The sequence below is a fragment of the Lygodium microphyllum genome, chromosome 11, assembly GCF_053477565.2.
Source record: "Lygodium microphyllum isolate KBCC chromosome 11, Lygodium_microphyllum_v1.1.10, whole genome shotgun sequence".
Classification (NCBI taxonomy): Eukaryota; Viridiplantae; Streptophyta; class Polypodiopsida; order Schizaeales; family Lygodiaceae; genus Lygodium; species Lygodium microphyllum.
In genome coordinates this window covers 42,434,080-42,455,411 of record NC_141145.1, presented here as the reverse complement: position 1 = coordinate 42,455,411, position 21,332 = coordinate 42,434,080, and the positions used below count along the sequence as shown (strand labels likewise).

The 21,332-nt window shown below is 40.0% G+C and overlaps 1 long non-coding RNA gene across 1 annotated transcript; it reads right to left on the bottom strand.

The window, feature by feature from the left end:
- Positions 1 to 247: 247 nt before the first annotated feature.
- Positions 248 to 1,562, bottom strand: LOC148028750 (uncharacterized). The gene is made up of 5 exons (XR_015692460.1): positions 1,429 to 1,562; positions 1,072 to 1,261; positions 713 to 904; positions 444 to 534; positions 248 to 370 (listed from the first exon to the last, which is right to left on the bottom strand). It is a non-coding gene; the product is annotated as an uncharacterized LOC148028750 (long non-coding RNA).
- Between the last annotated feature and the right edge of the window lie 19,770 nt (positions 1,563 to 21,332).

Genomic DNA, 21,332 nt, shown 5'->3' with positions numbered 1-21,332 from the left:
TACTGGTGGGCTGTCTCACACTTGTGCCTGCTTAGTTTCCATCTCCTCTTCTTCTCTAGTGGTCATTGTGCTCTATGGGGAGTACCTGTTGCTGCACTAGAGGAGGCTCCACCTTGTACTCCAGGTGGCGGGCTTTGGCATGAGGCCTCTCCATGGCCAAGAAATGGGGACATGCTTGCTTGGTGCCTGCCATGCAAGCTCGAGGAGGGCAAGATGGAGAAGAGACAGAGGTTGGCTTCTCCTTTGTAGTTGTCCCCTCTCTTTTAGTGGATGTGCTGGCAATGGTAGTGGCAATGGCAGCTTCTCTCTCTCTCTCCCTCTCTCTCAATCTCCCTTGTGTTGATTTGTCTCCCTTCTTCTCTCTATACATCTATTTATCAACAAAAATAAAAAGAGAAGTAAATAAAAGAGAAAAACAAAGAGAGAATATATAATACATTTACCTCAAAGCTTGAAGAAGAATCCTTTCGCGCTTCTCTCCTTCTTCTTCTTCTCCTTCACGGGTTCCCTCATTCTTCTTTGCAGTTGTCCCCTCTATTTTTGTGGTGGATTGGCGGTGGCAGTGACCTCTCTCTCTCTCTCTCTCTCTCTCAATCTCCCTTGCGTACGTTGATCTCTCTCACTTTTTCTCTCTATACACTCTTCATCAACAAAAAGAAAGAGAGAAGTAAAGAAAAGAGGAAAACAAAGAGAGAATAGATAATGCAATTACCTCAAAGCTTGAAGAAGAATCCCTTCGCGCTACTCTCCTTCTTCTTCTTCTCCTTCACGGGTTCCCTCCTTCTTCTTTGCAGTTGTCCCCTCTCTTTTTGTGGTGGATTGGTGGTGGCAGCAACCTCTCTCTCTCTCTCTCTCAATCTCCCTTGCGCATGTTGATCTCTCTCACTTCTTCTCTCTATACACTCTTCATCAACAAAAAGAAAGAGAGAAGTAAAGAAAAGAGAAAAACAAAGAGAGAAGAGATAATGCACTTATCTCAAAGCTTGAAGAACAAAGAGAAAAACAAGGAGAGAATAGATAATGCACTTATCTAAAAGAGAAAAACAAAGAGAGAATAGATAATGCACTTACCTCAAAGCTTGAAGAAGAATCCCTTCGCGCTACTCTCCTTCTTCTTCTTCTCCTTCACGGGTTCCCTCCTTCTTCTTTGCAGTTGTCCCCTCTCTTTTTGTGGTGGATTGGTGGTGGCAGCGACCTCTCTCTCTCTCTCTCAATCTCCCTTGCGCATATTGATCTCTCTCACTTCTTCTCTCTATATACTCTTCATCAACAAAAAGAAAGAGAGACGTAAAGAAAAGAGAAAAACAAAGAGAGAAGAGATAATGCACTTACCTCAAAGCTTGAAGAACAAAGAGAAAAACAAAGAGAGAATAGATAATGCACTTATCTCAAAGAGAAAAACAAAGAGAGAATAGATAATGCACTTACCTCAAAGCTTGAAGAAGAATCCCTTCGCGCTTCTCTCCTTCTTCTTCTTCTCCTTCACGGGCTCCCTCCTTCTTCTTTGCAGTTGTCCCCTCTCTTTTTGTGGTGGATTGGCGGTGGCAGCGACCTCTCTCTCTATGTCTCTCTCTCTCTCTCTCTCTCTCTCTCTCTCTCTCTCTCTCAATCTCCCTTGTACATGTTGATCTATCTCACTTCTTCTCTCAATACACTCATCAACAAAAAGAAAGAGACAAGTAAAGAAAAGAGAAAAACAAAGAGAGAATAGATAATGCACTTACCTCAAAGCTTGAAGAAGAATCCCTTCGTACTTCTCTCATTTTTTTCTTATTCGGGAGTTCCTTCCTTCTCCTTTACACTTGTCTCCTCCCTCTTCATGGATGGTGGCAGTGGGAACGGCCTCTCTCTCTCTCTCTTGCTTGTTTACAAACCTGTAAAATGCCATGCTCGGGTTTTGACAAATTTTTATGAAGCCCCTCTCTCTCCTATTTTTTATTTCTCTCCATCTCTCTCTTCCTTCCCCTTCCTTCTTCTCTCTATTTCTCTCCCTCCTTCCCTCCCCACTCTCACTCAACTCATCTCATTGCAAAGACAATCAAAGATAGAAAATAAAAAGCTTAAGAAACAAAGATATTGAAAGAAATGTCACCCCACCTCTCTTTATCTCTCTCTCCCCCCTCTCCCTTTACTTTTCTTTATTAACCTTCTCTCTCATTCTCTCATTGTTTTCCTATTTCTCTCTCCCTCTCTCTCGCTCTCTATTTTTTCTCTCTATCTCTCTTTCTCCCTCTCTCTCTTTATTCTTTTCACTCTCCTTCCTCTCTTTACCTCACCCTTCTTTTCTACGTCCTCCTCCTCTCTTCCTTCCCTCTCCCTCTCTCTATTTCTCTCCCCCTCCCCTCTCCCTCTCTCTATTTATCTCCCCCTCTCTCTATTTCCCTTTCTTTGTTTCCTCTCTCTTTGTTTTTTCCCCCTCTCTCTCTCGTTGTTTCTCTCACTCATCCTCTATCCCTCCCTTCATCTCTCATTTATCTCTTCCTCTTTCTCTTTATTTCATTTCTCTACCTTTTTCTCTCTTTCTCTCCCTTCATTCTTCTCCCTTCTTTCCTCCCTCCCTCTCTTTCCATGTATCTCTTTGCAAAGAAAAACAAAAAAAGAAAACAAGATAATACAAAAATAAAACAAGAAGAGGCAATGTACCTACCTCAAAGGCTTGAAGATGAAACCCTTTGTACCTTCTCTTTGCACCTTCCCTCCCTTCTCCATTGCACACTTCTCTTTCTTCTTCATATATAGCGGCGGCGGCATGGTGATGAGCTCCCTCTCTCTCTCTCTCTCTCCCTCGCAAAGCTTTAAGCTCTCTCGCTCTCTCTTTCATTCTTTCTCGCAAATGTTCTCTCGACGAATGTTACGCTCGGGTTTTCGAAATTTTTTCCCCAGACCGGCGTCTCTATATGCGTCGCTATTTGCGTCTCTATATGCGTCGCTATTTGCGTCTCTATTTGCGTCGCTAATATTAGCGACGCAAATAGCGACGCATATAGAGACGCAAATAGCGACGCAAATAGCGACGCATATAGAGACGCAAATAGCGACGCCTATAGCGACGCTTTTAGCGACTCCGCCTTTTTGCGTCACAAATGGCCGTCGCTATTGCCCCATTCCCTTGTAGTGCCTCTCGCCATCAAGCACACACAAGCAACCAAAGAGAAGAGAGGAAGAGAAGAAGATGAGTCCACTTTTGCCACACACCAAAGAATCAAATTATCTATTCACTTTTTGGCTTTTATACATGCCCTAAATCCCTTGAGAACCCATCCCTTTTTTACATGACTAGCCATTGTGGCAAGGTCTTCTTTTCCATTTCCTTCTATTTGCCTTATCTCTTTACCTATGCCCGCCTATCTTTTGCAATTTGCATAGGAGGGAGCCTAGCGCTCTTTTACAACAGTTTTAGGGACACCCTGCATTTAAAAATGCACGCGCTTAAAATCATCCTAGATCGAGCCGCCACCTTCGACGTTGAATATTTTTCCCTTGATATTCGTAATTTTTAGCTATTTTTAAGCACTTCTCAACATCAAAATTCCGCTCTCATTGGCGACCACGGGATAGGGCGACTCAGCTTGTCGAATCCCACAATAGATCTGCACAAAACAACTAAAGGAAGCATCAAGCTGATACAAAGTAGATACATACTAAACATAGCATAGTGCTCACCCTACCCCCTGAAAAAACCAAGGCATGACATCCACAAGGAGTAGGCCTAGCATAATCTGACATACTCGGGCATGACATCCACAAGGAGTATTTTCTTGTAGCACATTTCTGCTTTTAGGGTTGTTTTTTATTGACATACTCGGGCATATAAAAAGGAGAGAGCTGAGCGTAGTGACCCAAGGAGAACAGGGCATCAGCCTCAGGACCTATCTTGGTACCCAAGAACCTACCAAGCCCTTGCAAGGCGACACTTAATCCTTTTCTAACGCTCACTTTAATTTTCGCTCTAACCTTTCTTATTTTCTTATTTTCTAGCAAGTGCCACCCCTAGGAAGACAAGGCATCGCCCCCGGGTCTGACTCGTCCCCAGGAACCTACCAGTCCTTCGCAAGGCAATGATCAACTGCTTATAAATACTTCTTTCTTTTCTTTTCTTTGCTAGGGGTTAGAACCCCTTTTTACACACCTTTGTATATATTTATTATCTTTAAGATATTTAGGGTTTTTTTCCTCTTTATCATCATCATTTTTCTTCTATAGGCTTCTCTAACGGCCTCACAACTGACAAGAACTCCAAGAACGGATGCCTAGCAAGCTAGCAGAACAGGGTCACTAGGACTACCTTCTAAAACAGGTCTTTCGGTGTCGAGTAATGTCTTTACAGGAGGCAATGACTACTCTGACCTCCCTCAAACACACTGAACCTAAACATGGGACTTCATGCCTTGGTCGCCGGTCCCCAATAAGAAAAGAAAACCCCCTTAACAAGTACACGAACACATATAGCATAAAAACCACAGTACTCATAAAGGAAAGATATCACCTGGATAGGGCCACGAGAAGCTTCCACGCAACAAAAGGCTCCTTCCAAGCTCTTCTTCAAACCTGTCTAGCATAAGACTAAAACAGGAAACCATTAACCGCACCTGCACTAAACAGACAATTGGCCCTCTTGGCCTAATGACATAAAACACTTCACCACGAAACTTAATCGGCCCTCTTGGCCTAATGAAATAAAACAGAATAGTACCTACACATCCTTCCCTGGAAGAATCTAGATATACAATAATAGGCTCCCTCCCAAGGAGGAAAATTAGGCTCGTAGCCCTAAACTAAATGCATAAGGTTATGACCCATCCCTCGTGCATAGATAGCAAGAGGCGTACGCATAACATGTTGTCTAATTAGCCTATGGGTCCAGGATAATAACGGTAGATTGGTCTCGGCTACTCTTTGCATCACCCATATCAACCATCGTCTACCATATATCGCATGTTCTGATAACATTCCCCACAAGTGACCGGGTCCTGTTTCATCATTGATGACAATATCCAAACTAGGACCACAATTAAAGAAGAGGTCTTCCTCATAAGCAAGATTTGCCAATGAATCCGCAAACTGATTCCAGTAACGTGGAATCAGCTGAAAAGACACTCTCTCAAACTCCTCAAGTAGGGTCATAGCAGTTCGATGATACATACAAAGAATGAGATTCCGTACTGTGTATGTCCCATCTAGTTGATTCAGGATCAACTGGGAATCCCCTTTTACTAACAACCAACGAATACCACCTTGTTTGGCAATATGCAGTCCCATAATCAAGGCTTTATACTCCACCATATTGTTAGTGAATCCTACCCCGAGATAAGCAGCTAACTTCATCGTAACTCTTCATCGGGGATCTCAGATTACTACTCCAACACTTCCTTTTTTATTAGGGCCCCTGGATGCTCCGTCAAAATATAATGTATACGTCCACAATGGGTTTACACAGCCGGCCATCACGAACTCCTCTATTCGTAATTATGGTAATAACATCATATTAGGGAATATGAAAATTTTCCATAAGTTTGGGACACATGGTCAAATCTTTGGATTTGTCATAACTTGAACACTATAACTCCAAATTGAGCACTCTATAAGTCAATAGATTCCATTTTTCAAGTGCTTTCCAATGATAGGTTACATCATATGGTTTCAAGAAACTTGTGGGCATGTTATCCGCGTGCCACATTTTTAGTATTCAAAAAATGGGAATTGGGAGATTCCCAAACTCACTAATATTGTGTTTAATCAAATTTTCCCATGTTGAGAGGATGAACTGACGGCTCCATCCCACCTGCTTCATTGAACTCAACAGGGATACTTGTCAACAGTCGCAAGCAGTGATGGCAGAAGACTTTAATCTTCCACACAAAGGTTCCGTCTTCTTGCTCAATCACTTTGTATCCTTTGCTCCACCAGATGAGTTTCCCCTGATGGTATCTTTGCTCCAGATATGGGTGCTCCAAATAAGGGATTAATCGACCCATCAACCTACTTAAAGCTCTTTTGCGCAGGTCTCAGATCATTCCTAGCATGGACCTGCAATGCATTTTCTTTGTATTAGCAAACTTAGAAATAATAAGGTTTAATCTTATTAAGATTAACCTTATTATTAAACTCTACTCCCTGTAGATCAGCTAATAGGGCCGTAGACCTATTCTTCCCTAACCTAACAATCTTGTAGGGACCATCCCATTTAGGTTCCAGCTTCCATGGAAATAGCTCCCTACGCGCATCATAATAGAGGACTAATTGGCCTTTTTTAAAGGTATATTTCTTCGCTTTAAGGTCATGCAACTGTTTCATTCGACGTTTAGCTACCTCCTGGTGTAATAAGCTCTGCAACTTCAGCTCATCCAGGTGGGCTAGAGTCGTGAAACGTTCAAAAAGGGAATCCTTATTTCCCAAAGAATGGTTAATTGCAAACCGTATGGTTGGCAACTCAATCTCGAGGAGTAACACACACTCTTCCCCATAAACCAATTTGAATGGAGTATGGCCGGTAGCTCGCTTGAACATGGTATTATACGCCCATACTGCCACATACAGCTTCTTGTCCTAGTCTTGTTTCTTCTCAGAGACTATCTTAGATAAGATCCCCACAAGCTGTTTATTAGTACTTTCACCTGCCCATTTTCTTGCGGATTATAAGGAGTCGTTTTATTGTGCTTGATTTGCCAAGCTTCAATCAAGCTTTTGATCACCTTATTCAGAAAATGGGTTCCACCATCCGACACTAATTCCCTCGGTGGACCAAAGCGGCAGATAATCTGTTTTAACAGGAAACTTGCAGTCTCTTTTACATTGTCCTGCCTCGTCGCCCGTGCTTCTGACCATTTTGTGAAATAGTCAGTGGCTACTATAATATACCTCTTCTGGGTAGTAGACGACAGGGTAATAGGACCCACAAAATCAATGCCCCACTTCTCAAACGGAAGGATAGCCATGATAGGCGTAAGTGGGCATTTCCTATTCTCTCTACTGTCATGCCTTTGACAGGTATCACATCTCTTTACATACTCAAAAGAATCTTGAAAGATAGATGGCCACCAATATCCAGCTCGTAAAGCTTTCTGCGCCGTCAACCGTCTTGCAAAGTGCCCTCCACATGCAGAGTCATGGCACTCTTCTAAGATAAAAGGAACCTCGTCAAGCATCACACATCGGCGATAGATATCATCAACACCCTGCCGATATGGCGTCCCTGCAATCAAGGAAAACTTCAAAGCTTGTTTGTTTGATTTTCCTCTTTTCAAACTTAGATAAACCAGCTCCCGTCTCTCTTGTTGATAGATAGTGTGTAATAGCAACATACCAAGATGGGATAGAAGCTGTATCAATTTTAAACATTTCCTCAATATCACTTCCTTCAGCCAAGGTCTCTTTCGGCTCCCCGAAATCCACAAGACATTCCACAATACCCTGCAACCTCGGTGGCTTACTCTTAATCTCATAATCGAACTCCTGCAAAGTGATTAACCACTTTGCCAAACGATTAGGCAGCTGTAGCTTGTTCATAAGCAATCTAAGTCCTTTCGCCTTCGTATAGAATACTACCTTTTCATAGAGGATGTAGTGCCTGAATTTCTTAGTCCCAAAGACCATCGCAAGACACAACTTCTCCATGTAGGTATAATTGATCTCTGAAATGCCCAATTTTCGACTAGCGAAAGCTATCGGATGATACCACTTTTCCTCCCAGATTTGGGCTAAACAGCCTGATACTATGCATGGTGGTTGCTGAAAATATATAGAAGGTCTCGCCTCTTTTAGGTACTTTAAAAATGGGTGCTCTTACTAGCTCCTGTTTCACATCCTCAAAAGCTATGTTACAAGGGTCGCTCCATTCAAATGAACAGCTAAAGGATAATAAATTCGTTAATTTCAACGTTCTTTCTGCCAGGGCATTGATAAACCTCAGATAGTACCCTATCGACGACAGAAAGCTATGATCCTCTTTTGGAGTGCGTGGTGGATTCATGGCAACTATAACCTTGATATTTTCAGGGTCAGTTGTGATTCCCAGTGAACTGACCACATGGCCTAGCAATAGCCCATAAGGTACTCCAAAAACACACTTTCGTGGGTTAAGAGCGATACAAAACTGTCTGCAGCGCTCAAAGCACTTTCTCAAAAAAATCAACATCATTTTCCTTACAGTGGCTGCCCCCAAGTCATCAATGAATACTTTCAACTCATCTGGGGAGATGTCACCAAAGGTCTTGTCTGCTGTTCGTTGCGACGATCCAGGTGCATTGCATAAACCAACGGCCATCACATGGTACGCAAAAGTACCAAAGACAGTAATAAAAGTCATTTTCAACTTGTCTTCTTGTGCAATTGCCATCTGGTTATATCTTGCAAAGCAATCCATAAACGAATATATCTCCCTACCCGCTAATTGATCCAAAATCTGGTCAATAAACGGCAATGGGTAGTAATCCTTAACTGTCTGCTTATTCAACTCTCTAAAATCTACACATAATCGGATCTGGTTGTTTTTCTTCTTCCTGATAACAACGGGTGAACACCATTCCGTATGTTGTACAAGGAAGATTAAACCAGCTTTCATTAACTTCTGTAACTCCTCAAACAGCCCGTCCCTCAATTCAAAAGGCATACGCCTTACTTTCTGACGCACAGGATGACTGCCTTCTTTTACAGGAATAGTATGAACAACCAGGCTGGGAGGAATACCTCTTAGCTCATCATAACTCCAGGCAAAGATATCGCGGAATTCTTGAATTAGAGATACATAGTCCTCCCTTTCTGCTGAACTGAGCATAGACCCTAATTTAATTGGCCACGAATCATTCAGCGTACCAAGGTCCAACTCAATCACATCCGCATCTCTTATCCTATCTTGAGGCTCTATTGGCTCATTTAGAGATAGTGATAGATATCCTTTGTAGTGGACCCCTCTTTAGATTCATTGCTGGATGATGTCTCACTACCAGATGGATCATCTGCTGTCTCTAATTCAGTGGAAGATAAAGGAGCTCTCTCACTTTGAGGAGAGTCAGGATAAGCATCGACTATTACTCGATTAGCACCTCTACCTAGAACCACTCGACCATCGGGTATATCGACTTGACAGTCTATTCGTAAAATCCAAGGCCTACCTAGCAGCACTCGATAGCTAGGACGTCCTGCAAATCTTATCACCCTAAAGTCCAAGAAACATTCTACACTCGCAACTGTAACATGGACCTTAGTAACGTAACCTTCTGGTTGTCTTAAACTATCATCAGCCATTCTTAGAAGGGTGGAGCTGTCTTTCTGGATGCCTAGACCCAGCCTCTCCATCAACTCTAAACTCATGATGTTGACAGAGGATCCAGTGTCTACAATGGCATGTTCCACTAATATTCCATCTACATAAGCTGGAACCCTAGGGCAGTTCTTTTCAGCATGGCCAAACCAATCTTCCCCTACTCGTGCTATACCCAGAGGTTCCACAATATACCCGATACGTAGGATCTTCTTAAATTCCTTGCGTACTCCTGGAGATAATTTGTTCAATTGCAAGAGGTTCACATCTGGTTTAACTTCACAAAGAGAACTTGCTAAATCAAAGTCGTGATAAGTAGCCAAAGCTCTCTTTTCTCGCCAAACCATCCTCTCTTTTGATCTTTGGACCGGTTTCAGTGCTTCTTTCTTGGCTCTTGCCTTCTTTCTTGGAAACTCCTCATCCTTCTTAGGGTCGCCTTTTCTATCAACTGGCTTTAGCGGTCCCCCTTGCATGCTAGGACTCTAGACTTGCGTCCCCTTATCCCCTTGTTTAGGGTTTGCCTCAACCGGTTTTGTATTATCTTTGTCAACCTCCTTAGCCTTTTGGCCTCTTGTTACGGCTCTTAAGTTAGAGGTTTCAGCGTCATGGACTCATACAGCCTCAATAAGGCTGACTCCGTTGCCTTGTGGTAACTCTTCTATATTTGCTTTTCCCCTCTGCAATATATGCCTAGGTGCATCATTCTGCTGCAAGTTATTTCCTTGTGCTCTATGATTCACTGGGCTCGGTTGTTTACTGCCTTGTTGGAGAGAACTAATCTTGCTTCAACAGGTAGCATCTAGATGGCCCGACTTCCCACAAATATCACATTTCACATTTGGATAGTTTCTGGGAAAGTGCTGTCCACCACACCATTTACAACTAAATCTAGAGGGTCCACCCTCTTCAGGCCGTCGACTCCCTATCAAATTTTGTTGCTTCTTTAAGAAATTAACGTCGACGGCTATTTGTCGATATTGCTCGAAAATCATATCGATATAATGCTTCATCATGTCCTTAACTTCACCAAGGACATTAGATGCACTCGACTCGTAGCCTCGATCGTTGACCCGTCATTCCATTGGCCTAACAATCTAATTTGGCATTGGCTATTGACCCACAGGAACAACATTCGAATTTGAACCTTGATGCAATAATGTCCTCATTGTACCAAACATCAAGATCCACTATAGGATATTTGCTAAAATTATCAATATTTTGGTCTAAAGCAACCAGACTACCTCCAACATAATGCCATCTACTGTAATAAAAGGTAAGGATGAAATTTTGAGTAGCAATCATATATCTACAAGCTATAGAGTCTTGATCTATCTTACATATAATTTTCCCTTTGGTCCTAGTGTCCCATCCCTCATCAACAAATTGTATAACATGATCATGTGAAGTCAACAAATATATTAATAGGAATGAGAAAAGGCATGAACATAGTAACGTTGCTTAGCCTACTTGAGATACTAGGTTTTAATGCTCTCTGTACCTCGGAAAATATTTTACATCTATAGCCCTCACTAGTAGCTGGACTTGGCAAAGGCCACTCAAAGCTTGAAAATTTTGGCAAATGAAGGGTAAATATTGATCCCCATTGGCTACGCTGCATGGGGACAATATAAGAATGGTCATAGAATAATATTATATGTTGATGAATTTGCTGAGCCTTTTGCAAGTAGAACAATTTATTCCATGGGCGATTTATATTCGGGCTATGACCAATTTTAGCTTGCATTGGAGAGCCGAGACATTGCCACAATGAAGACGCCTCTTGGTTTAGTCTGCATGTGTACTGTACCCCAAGGAGCTACAAATTCAGTGGCTCACATGATGAATTCCATGCACAAAGTATTGAGAGATTATATTCCTCAACTTACTCTTCCTTTCCTTGATGATGTACCGATCAAAGGTTGTGAAATTCATGAGAAGAACGAAGAGCTCAATGAGCTTGGATGCCGCAAGTTTGTTTCCGATCATATTAATGATTGTGCTCAAATCTTGTCTAAACTAGAAGAAGTTCATCTTAGCCTTTCAGGAGCTAAATCTGTTTTTGGAGTTGAAGAAGTTCTTGTGGTTGGGCATATGTGTGGTCCATATGGCCGAAAGCCGTCTCCAATCAAGATTGATGCCATCAGCAAAATGCGGGAAATATGCACAAATGTTTCGGAGGTGAGAAGAATTCTTGGAGCGTGTGTTTTCTATCTTATTTGGATCCCACACTTCGCTCATGTTGCTGAAAATCTTTATCAACTGTTAAGAAAAGGCCAAAGGTTTATGTGGGAAAAAGAGCATACTCAAGCTGTTCCAAAATTGAAGAAATTGTTGATTTCAGCCCCCACCTTGAAGAGGGCTGATTACTCTAATGGACAGCCTATCATACTCACGCTAGACACAAGTCCTATTGGGATAGGACGGGCTGTTAGTCAAGATGATGTTAAGGGCAACAGGTATGCAATCCCCTTTGGAGCGAAGGTTCTTAATGAACGACAAAGAAGGTATGCACAAATTAAAAGAGAACTTTGGGGAGTTGTGACTGCATTGAAGTGTGATCGGGAGTACTTCATGGGCGCACATGTAGTAGTTGAAACAGATTGTCTTCCACTCTTGCGAATGATTGCCAATTGTTCCACTCTCGACATAGCTATGCTAAGCTAAGATGGATAGCCTATATTAAATCCTTGTTGACATGCTTTCGCGTGCCAGATATAAAGATGAAGAAGAGATTATGGATGAGGAAGTAACAAAGTCTATATTTGCTAAAAATGATGTTGTAATTGCTGGTTCAAATCAGCAAACAGCAAGTACAACTGTTCTTAATGATGGTACAACTGTCATAAATGTAGGTACATCATTAATTACAGCAAGTACAATAGGAACTGTTGTTGTAACAGAATCTACAGCATCAAAGAGTGAAGAAGCAACCATGGAAAGACAATGGGCAGCTAAAAGACAGCATGCTCAATGCTTTATTTTAGTTTGTTCTTATTTTATGGAAGAATATTATGCAGATGATTGGCTGAAAATTGGCCAATACTTGAGCCTCGGGGGGCTCACCATATATATATTCTCTATATAATGTGGGCCTATTTATAAATATCCTAATCTGTGAAATTTTCTTGAATTAAATACAACCCTTTTCTATTCAATCTGCAAGTAACCCCTTTATATGACACCCTTCTGTATGTAAAAAAATGTATAGAAAATGTGTTTTAGGGTTTAGGGTCTATTGAGGAGTCTATTATCACATGGAGTATCTTGCCTTGGGATGAAGGCATAAATAGAGAAGAGCTGCTGATTTTGCGCATAAGGCAGCTTGAAAGAAGGCCAAAGGATGTCAAGGCAGCCATTGAAAGGCTGAAGGCACCAAGGTTGAAGAATAGGAAGAGGTTTGACCAATGTCATCGACTTCGTCCAAGAGCTATTCAAGAGAATGATTGGGTACTTGTCTACGACAGCAGCCTAGACAATCAGTATAGTGCTCATAGGAAGCTAGCCAACCATATGTGCTGACGGTAGTACATGATAATGCTACTTACACTTTGGTTGAAATGGATGGGACCATGATCAAGATACCAATCGGCAAACGTATCAAGCTCTTCAAACGAAGAGAGTCTTCTACTAATGAGCTTGATGACTTGGATGTGAACCATCTACTTGAAGACAAGGAAGAATAAGAAGACTTAAAGGATGAAGATGAAGATATGTCAGAAGAAGAGCCTCCTTAACTTGCAATTTCATGAAGTGGCACATGTCGGAGGATGTGCAGGTTAGGAGGGGGTGAATGTCAAAGGATTTTCTGTTCATGGCATAAATCATGGAGTTCTTATGTTTGCAAAAGAACTTCATTAGGATTCACATGAGAAACTTTCATACATAATTCAGTCATTATTCCCCTACATTTGTCTTAGATGCCATCTAATCTCATAAGTTCCTTTGTAACTTGGCATGCAATTTTCAGTTTGTATCATGAAAATTGACAAAAATTAAGTCTATGAGGACCTTCAACTCGATCAACACGTGGTAATTGACAATTTACAGGTTATGTCACATTGGTTCATGAGGTGTATTTCCTTGGAAGTCAAGAAGAGTGCCCAAAGTCCATTTGATTTGTATGGGACATGAAGTAATGGCTGTAAGAGACTTGTGTGACTAGTAAGTGACCTATATGGTCCACTTTTTGTGTGGAAGGAGAAGAGGAGATCAGCCCACAATTTTTGGTACACTTGAAGGGCCTATTATGGTTACAATGGCTGAAGCATTTCCAAGCACACAAAGGTGAAGATCAACATGCAACTCAAGTGCAAAGGTTGGACAAAGATCATACTCCAACACTTGTCAAGTAAGTGCTCTTTATTTTCATGCATTGGCTATGAATAAAACCACAAGTGGCTGTCCCAAACAGGGAAAAATAGGGTTTTCATTTTTAGCCTGCTCTCATGAGCGTCTTCTTCTATTCTCTTACCATATTCATGTACCATGGAAGCCCCTTCTTGTGCCCAAGTACTTGAGTGACTTTGGGGCAAGTCAAGAGGTGATTTTTGTCAATGTATGGGCTGAATAGGCTCTCCCAAAAAACTGTCATAAACAAGGCAGCCTACTGTTCTTGTCTTCTTGAAGAGAAATCAAGTGATCCATGAGGTTGCAAGTGTTGTTATGGACCTCTAAACATCAGGGATTCATTTGAGAGTGATTAGAGAGGCTTATTATTGAGTTTATGTGCATTTTTTGAGCTTGTTTATGGGCTGGAAATTATTGTTATAAAATAGGGCTGAAGTGAATTAAAAGCTTTGTTAGTGCATTTCAAGAGCTTTTGGTTTATGTCTTGGAAGTAGTGCAATCTACCACTCAAATACTTGTATCTTGGAGTTGTTGTTCATTGGCATTCATGAAATTGTAACCGTTTGGGCTTGCATTTGAAATATGTATTTATATTAAATCTGAGATAAAATCTCTACATGTAATGGTCTATTAACCTCACAAGCATTTGATGTAACCGAGTCAAAGTATTTGATGCCATTCATGTATACTAGGTATATGAAAAAGCTTGAGGTCTTCTTCTCCAACTGAATCATCTCTAAAACCCAAGACTTATCAAACCCCATTCTTTTCTCTCTCTCCTTACCTTGAATCTCTCACTCCTCTTCTACTCTAAACCCCGGTGGTAGACCTTTGACCCCCAACACGATGACACCTTGTTGGTCATGTGATCATCTATTGTAGTTTGGCGCGCTCCATTTTCATCTCTTCTAGCTCCTAACTTGGGTCAACACCATTTCCTTTTTCCTGAGTACTTGGGCCTGATCTTTTACTTGAAGTTGAAGCTTTCTTGAGGTTTCTAAGGTTAGTCTCTTCTCGGCTTGAGCTCCTAGAGCTTCTCTCCTTGATTTGTTCATCCACTCTAATGGCCTCTTCAAAGACCCTAGTTAGCTCCTTGAGTTCGATTTTTGGCCCTGTTCTAATTATTCCTAGGGTCTCTTACCAAACTCAAGGATCGAGCTTGAGTTGCTTGCCAAGGCCTTGTAGAGTTATTCACTATGTATCCCATTGATAAAAACTATGGACACTACTCTCTCCGTGGGTTGTTCGTTCATTGGCATTCTCTTAAAGAGACTCCTCACATGGGTCACATAATCCATGATGTCTTAAATCATTAATATGATCTCAACAATGTATTACTAGTGCACATTGTTCAATGCTATTTGGTGTGAAGGCAAACACTTTCGAACTCAACGTATAGATGATAAGAGAAATACCCAGGATTGTGGCCACAACATTAGATCCATCTAATCCTTCAATTTTTTTCAAAACTCCAATTTTCATAATTTTACTTTATTTTATGCATATTAACACCTTTTAAAACCAACTATTATTATAGAAAGCACATTGATCAAGTATGCCCAACACTTATTGTCACTCACATTGGGATCTATATTGTCAAAAGTTCATCATTCTCTAGGATTGATAAGCACAATTTAAAACCATAGCATACCAAGAGACTCTCTATCTCGGTGAAATGTTTTCTCATAGTGCATAAGAAGGACATATGATTCTTTTGTGCTTATAAATTGAATTGAATTGATAGACCAAAAATTTGTGGACTCAAGTCTCCATGTCACATTTGTGCCTTTGTACTCGGCATTAAAATAATCTGCCTTTAAGACAACCTTCACAAAACACGACATTTCAGAGAGTTGAAAATTCTACATAAACACATATAAAATAACCTACAATATGGTAATAATTCTTTATACTTGTTGCATGATCATTGTGCAACCACTCCTTGACTGTTGAAACCTTAAGGCTTGCTCATTTTCACACATAGCTCTTCAATATTCCTATGATCATCCACTAAGTATTGACAACTCTTTTGAGCTCAATCTTCTCCACTAAATGAATGAGAATGTGTACTTAGATGCCAAAAAATGATGTAGATAAATCTCATTTCATTTAAAAAACAAGCTGATCAATGCATTCAAGCTTCTTTTGTGGAATGAGTATGTGTCCCTTGAAATCCACCACCTTAGGACCAAAAAGTAGTATATTAGCCATATGCCCTTATAGCATGGGTCTTAAAATATTAGATAGATATATTGAATTACGCCTAGTTAGCTTGCCTGCATGATGAACGATATCTAAATGTACACACTTGAATTTGTATGAAAGATCAATAAAAATGCATGAAATAATTTTTTAAAAATTCACCTTAAGGATTTTAAGCCAATCATGGGTTTGAAGAGAGGACAATCTAACCTCAATATATAGGCTTCATAATGATCCGTATCTTGTAGGCATGTGAATGGAGTGCATTGACTTATTTATCTTCAAGATTTTCTACTATGTGAGAACACATTGAGCTATATACTCAATGCCATTTTTGATCTAGAACATCTGGTCCACAATGGTGGTTCAAAGTTTGTGTCTTCAAATCCTTTCTAGATACCTTAAATTCCTTTGAGACAATGAGATATTTCAAAATAAAGTATCCAATGTTTTTGAAAATATACATTGGATCAAGAAGATGTGTGATCTTTAAATGTTTTCAAGACTTGATATAATACCATATGGACAATGAGGCTTTCATTGACCCTTTCCAAATGGTTGCAAACATTCTTACCCCTCGCCATCATGCATTAACTCTACCAATGGATGAACAACTAGACTTTGAGTCCATTTCTTATACCATTACATTCACATTGAATCGAAGTTTGATGTATATGACCTCAAGTATTTTTTACTTTTCCATTGAATTATGTGCCTTTGCATAGTCACAAAGTGGATGGTCTTTGAGTAAGAAGCATCAATGATGAAGGTACGTATTATTTTTTAGATTTTTTTCTATTAAGTGATCTCAACCAATTGCCTTACACTTGACAAGGTTTATAGCCCTTACTAGATAGATCTACACAAAAATAATCACTTTAGTTTAGGTACACGTGTTTGAATACAAATTTGAAGTCAATATCAATTGAATGTATGTCATGCATACCTATGAAAAATCTATGACTTGTAAAGTAATGGATAGTCAAAGCTACAATACTGTGAACTTTCAATATTTCCTTGCCCTTGACCCATCCCATCTATCTTATTCCACAAACCTTATAGTCATCAATGGGAGGCTACAATATATAATAATGCATTTTACTTGTGATCAATAAAGACAATGTCAAAAACTCTATTTAATGCAAAGAAAAGGGGAAAGTTGTAGTTTTGCACCACAACTAGTCATGTCAACCATTTGCTTGAGTACATGGAGAAAGGGTTGATACCATCCAATGTTACACACATCTTGATGTTGCACACCTCCATTCTAGACTCTAGCCATATATCACAAATGTGCTTGAACTTGGGTCCACATAATCTTATCTTTGCTTGCATTTTTGGATTGCCAACTTGGAAGTTGTGATTATTCACGGCTTTGAAAAATATGCTTTATACATGGAGTGAGTAGAAAATGTTGTAGTGCTTTTTGTGGCACCTTGTTTATAACATCTCTATACCAAGGAGCATATCACTTTGGACAAGAAGTTAAATGCTCGTACTCAGCACAAAACAAGATCCAATCATTGATACATGCATGAATCATGTTGTAGTATAGAGTAAGTTTTATCATCATCTTTTTTATTTCAACTCTTGACTTTTGAAGGATATTGTTTGTGGGGAGAAACTTAGTCTAGAGACACCTATGAAGAAGACAAAGTAAAAATTACACCTTGATCATCATAAGCCATGTACTTGATTGCATTAAAGGCAAGAGAATAAGCCATGTACTTGATTGCATTAAAGGCAAGAGACTTACTTTAGTAGTGCCACTACAAATGCATTGCTCCAAAATATTTATTTTGGAGACTAAGGATCATTAAACTTGCACTTGGTTACATAAAATTTGAAGTAGGAGAGTGAGGGTAGAGGGCTTTGTTTTGAAGGTAAAGGCTCATTGCCTTAGTGGAAATGTTTACTATTTACAAACTAGTCATCAAATAAATCATTCATACTATCATCAATGTCATAATCATTGACATATTCACCCAATGGATATGAATATTGATTTTTAAGCCTTTCATGTGTTCTTAGATTATTCTTGTATAGAATCCTCACACATCTAATGAGAGTCCAGAAACATATTGTGCTAGAAAATGCATGTCATTTTCCATATTGTAATTTGGAACCTATGTTATTAATAGATGCATTGTTAGCTTTTAGTTGTTACACATGTAATACACTTAGAAAATACATAGGTTATTCGCATATATTTATAGCTTTTCTTTTAGTCTAAAGTTATTAGAGGTACATTTTTAGCTAGCTCACAAGATTAGTATAAGAGACAAATTTTCAACACATTATCTTAGCATGCTCAAATTATTGCTAAGGTAGCATTAAAGGTACAAGATTCCTAGTGAAAGATCATAGGGTAAGCCATCTCTCACTCTCCTCCTTTCTCCCTCCTCTTTATCTTTGAGAAAAAAAAAATTAAGTAAAGGACCCATTTGTGCATGGTAGTTTCAACTTTCCAAACCTATAAAATATAGTGTATATATTATTGTGCAAAAGCATAGTTGGAAGCATGAGAGTGTGCACAAGAGGGAGAGAGAGAGCTCAAGTACAAGAAGAAGATCTTGCTTAGTAAGTTGTTCAAAGGTACAACTAGTACACTCTCCTCAACTGTGAGAGTGACCTTTAGGCAATTTATATAGCCTTTGGACAAGTTAGGGTTAGGGTTTCCCCTTTGGAGAAGTTTATATAGCCTTTGGAGAAGTTAGGGTTAGGGTTTCCCCTTGCTCCACTGTCCTCTAGTTCATTTACACCTAGCTACCCTTATCCTCTCCAATATAAGGAGAGTTCACATGCTTACTTCTCAACACCCCCCTCAATGCCAGGTGGCATTGGATAAAGAATGATAGGATGTCCCCCCTTAATCCACAATGAGATGCCTTTATAATCAGGCTACAAAAAGATGGTTATAGGTAGAGAGTGTTATAAGACTCAAAAGAGTCGATCGTCTGTGGATTGGGAGGCAAAGTTGGCCTCCAATTCCTTAGGTACTTCAGGAACACTAGGACACTTAGGTACTAGTGATATGCCTAGCCTTTTTGCATTTATTGCACTTCATTTTGTCACGATATTTCTTCTAGAAATTTCTTACAATATGCCCTTTTTTATGATAGAAGGAGCACTTTGTAGGAGCTGTATGGACTAACACTTTCTCATGGGAAGTAAATGTTGAAGCACCTTCGTTATGGTTCCTCTTCTCTTCATCAAGGCATGATTCGATGGTACTTGCCAAGGTTGGGTTCGAGATATTAGTAAGGGTAGTAACTAGGGTTGGAAAGACCTTCTTTAAAGACTTCAAAAGGATGGCAATGGCATCTTCATCATGAATTGGGGCTTGAACGGAGGCCATCTGTGCCATGAGCCTCTTCATATGTGAAATAAAATTGCTTAGATCTTCTCCCTATTTATACTTCAAGCTAAAAAACTGAATCTTTAGAAAAATCTTAGAGTTCTTCCCTGTAGCGCCATAGAGCCTTTCAAGCTCATCCCACTTCCCCTTTGCAGTGGAAAGTTGGTCAATATGATGAATTAAGGATTCATCCAGATGAAGCATGATGATGACCTGAGCTCTTTCATTGTCTTCTACATCAAGGGGATTTGATGGATCAATAACTTTGGTCCCTTTTATGAAGGGCCAGTAGCCTCATTCCATAATTTTATCCAGATGAAGCATGATGATGGCCTGAGCTCTTTCATCGTCTTCTACATTAAGGGGATTTAATGGGTCAATAACTTTGGTCCCTTTTATGAAGGGCCAGTAGCCTCGTTCCATCATTTTATATTTTATCAAGACTTGCTAGGGATGGAAATCTTTTTCATTAAACTTGCGGGTTTGAGGCCTTACATCTGCATTGGCCATGGCCATTATAGGAAGGTCTTACCTATTGCCTTAGGTTCTGGCAATGTCTAGTCCTTTACAAGTGGCCAAGTACAAACCAAATAACAAAATTGATAGCCCTACAAATGATAACCAACTTTAAAGCCGTAAAGATGAAAAATGTTGAAAATCATACATATGTAATATCTCAAGGTAAGATTTTAGAGGTCCTGTTCTTTGAACAACCCTTGATTTAAATTTTACTATTTTCCTAGGTTTCAATATCTTCTGGCTCCTCCCCACCTTGTGGTTTATTGTATGATCATTTGATTGAGCAAGGTCGATTAATGACCTCGACACTTGGTGAAGAGTCCGAGGAGATTTCAATCACATCAATATTCATAGGGTAGTAGTAGTGATGCCACTATATGCGTTTTTAGTGCTTAGAAGGGCTCATCTCAAGATTGAGATGTTTAGGTATTTCCCTTGTCAAGCTTGGTGAGACACTTGACTTATTATTGGTATTGAAGTCATGCTTCTCGGTGAACTTATGATGTCCCTCGAGTGTTGGAGCTACTCATAGACCAAGAACACACTTTAGAGCATATGCTTTAGTGATTAGAATCACTATTAATGATTACCAATTGAAAAAAGTGATAAAATAAGAAGCTTGAAGCTTTTTGGCTATGGCTGCTAGAAACCCACAATTAGGGTTTTGCTGATTGTGGTAGCAGGGAACCCTCTTAGGTGTAGATAGCCCTCTTGGGGGACTATGAAAGCCCCATAATAGCTTCCTCCATTGCGCCCTCTACTAGTCGTGGTCCAACTCAAAACAGGTTGCCTGCAGATCTGCACCAATTTCTGTGTTTTCTACAATGCTACTCTCCAATGTCAGCATTTTTTGTGCCACACTGTTGCACCTTGAGCTAGAGAAGAGGTCTTCAAAAGGGATCTTGAGCTAAAATGCTCTCCTTTGCTCTCCCCAGATCCTCCAATAGGGGTGGGTCAGGCTATGGCTATGGAGGTCAAGATGCAAGAGGTAGAAGTTGAAAGCTCATGTGCACTTAATGATGTAAGGGGGCTAAAGGAAGCTAAAGAATCAGAGATGGAAGCATGAGAGTGTGCACAAGATGGAGAGAGAGAAGTACAAGAAGAAGTTCTTTCTTAGTAAGTTGTTCAAAGGTATAACTAGTACACTTTCCTCAATTGTGAGAGTGACCTTTAGGCAGTTTATATAGCCTCTGGAGAAGTTAGAGTTAGGGTTTCCCCTTGCTCCCCTGCCCTCTAGTTCCTTTACACCTAGTTACCCTTATCCTCTCCAATTTAAGGAGAGTTCACATGTTTACTTCTCAACAATTATACCAAAGTACTATCTAGATAATGCAATGAATATCACATGGCTATTAAGATAGCAAGCTCAATACAAGCTCACATCCCTAGATAACTGTTTCTTCATTCATATCACTAGCATGGCTGGTACATGTATTAGCATATGCTTCTTGTGATACTTTGCAACTCAACATCAGTTTCTCCACCTAGTCCAATTATGAGATATCTATCTAGTTATCTTGATAGCATATTCACACTATGGATCACTTGTATATTATGTATGTTATACTTACTCTTTATTCTTAGTAGACTAATATAGTGAAGAATAAGAAGAAGAAGAAAAATAAGAAAGTTTAGGATTTTTGGCTT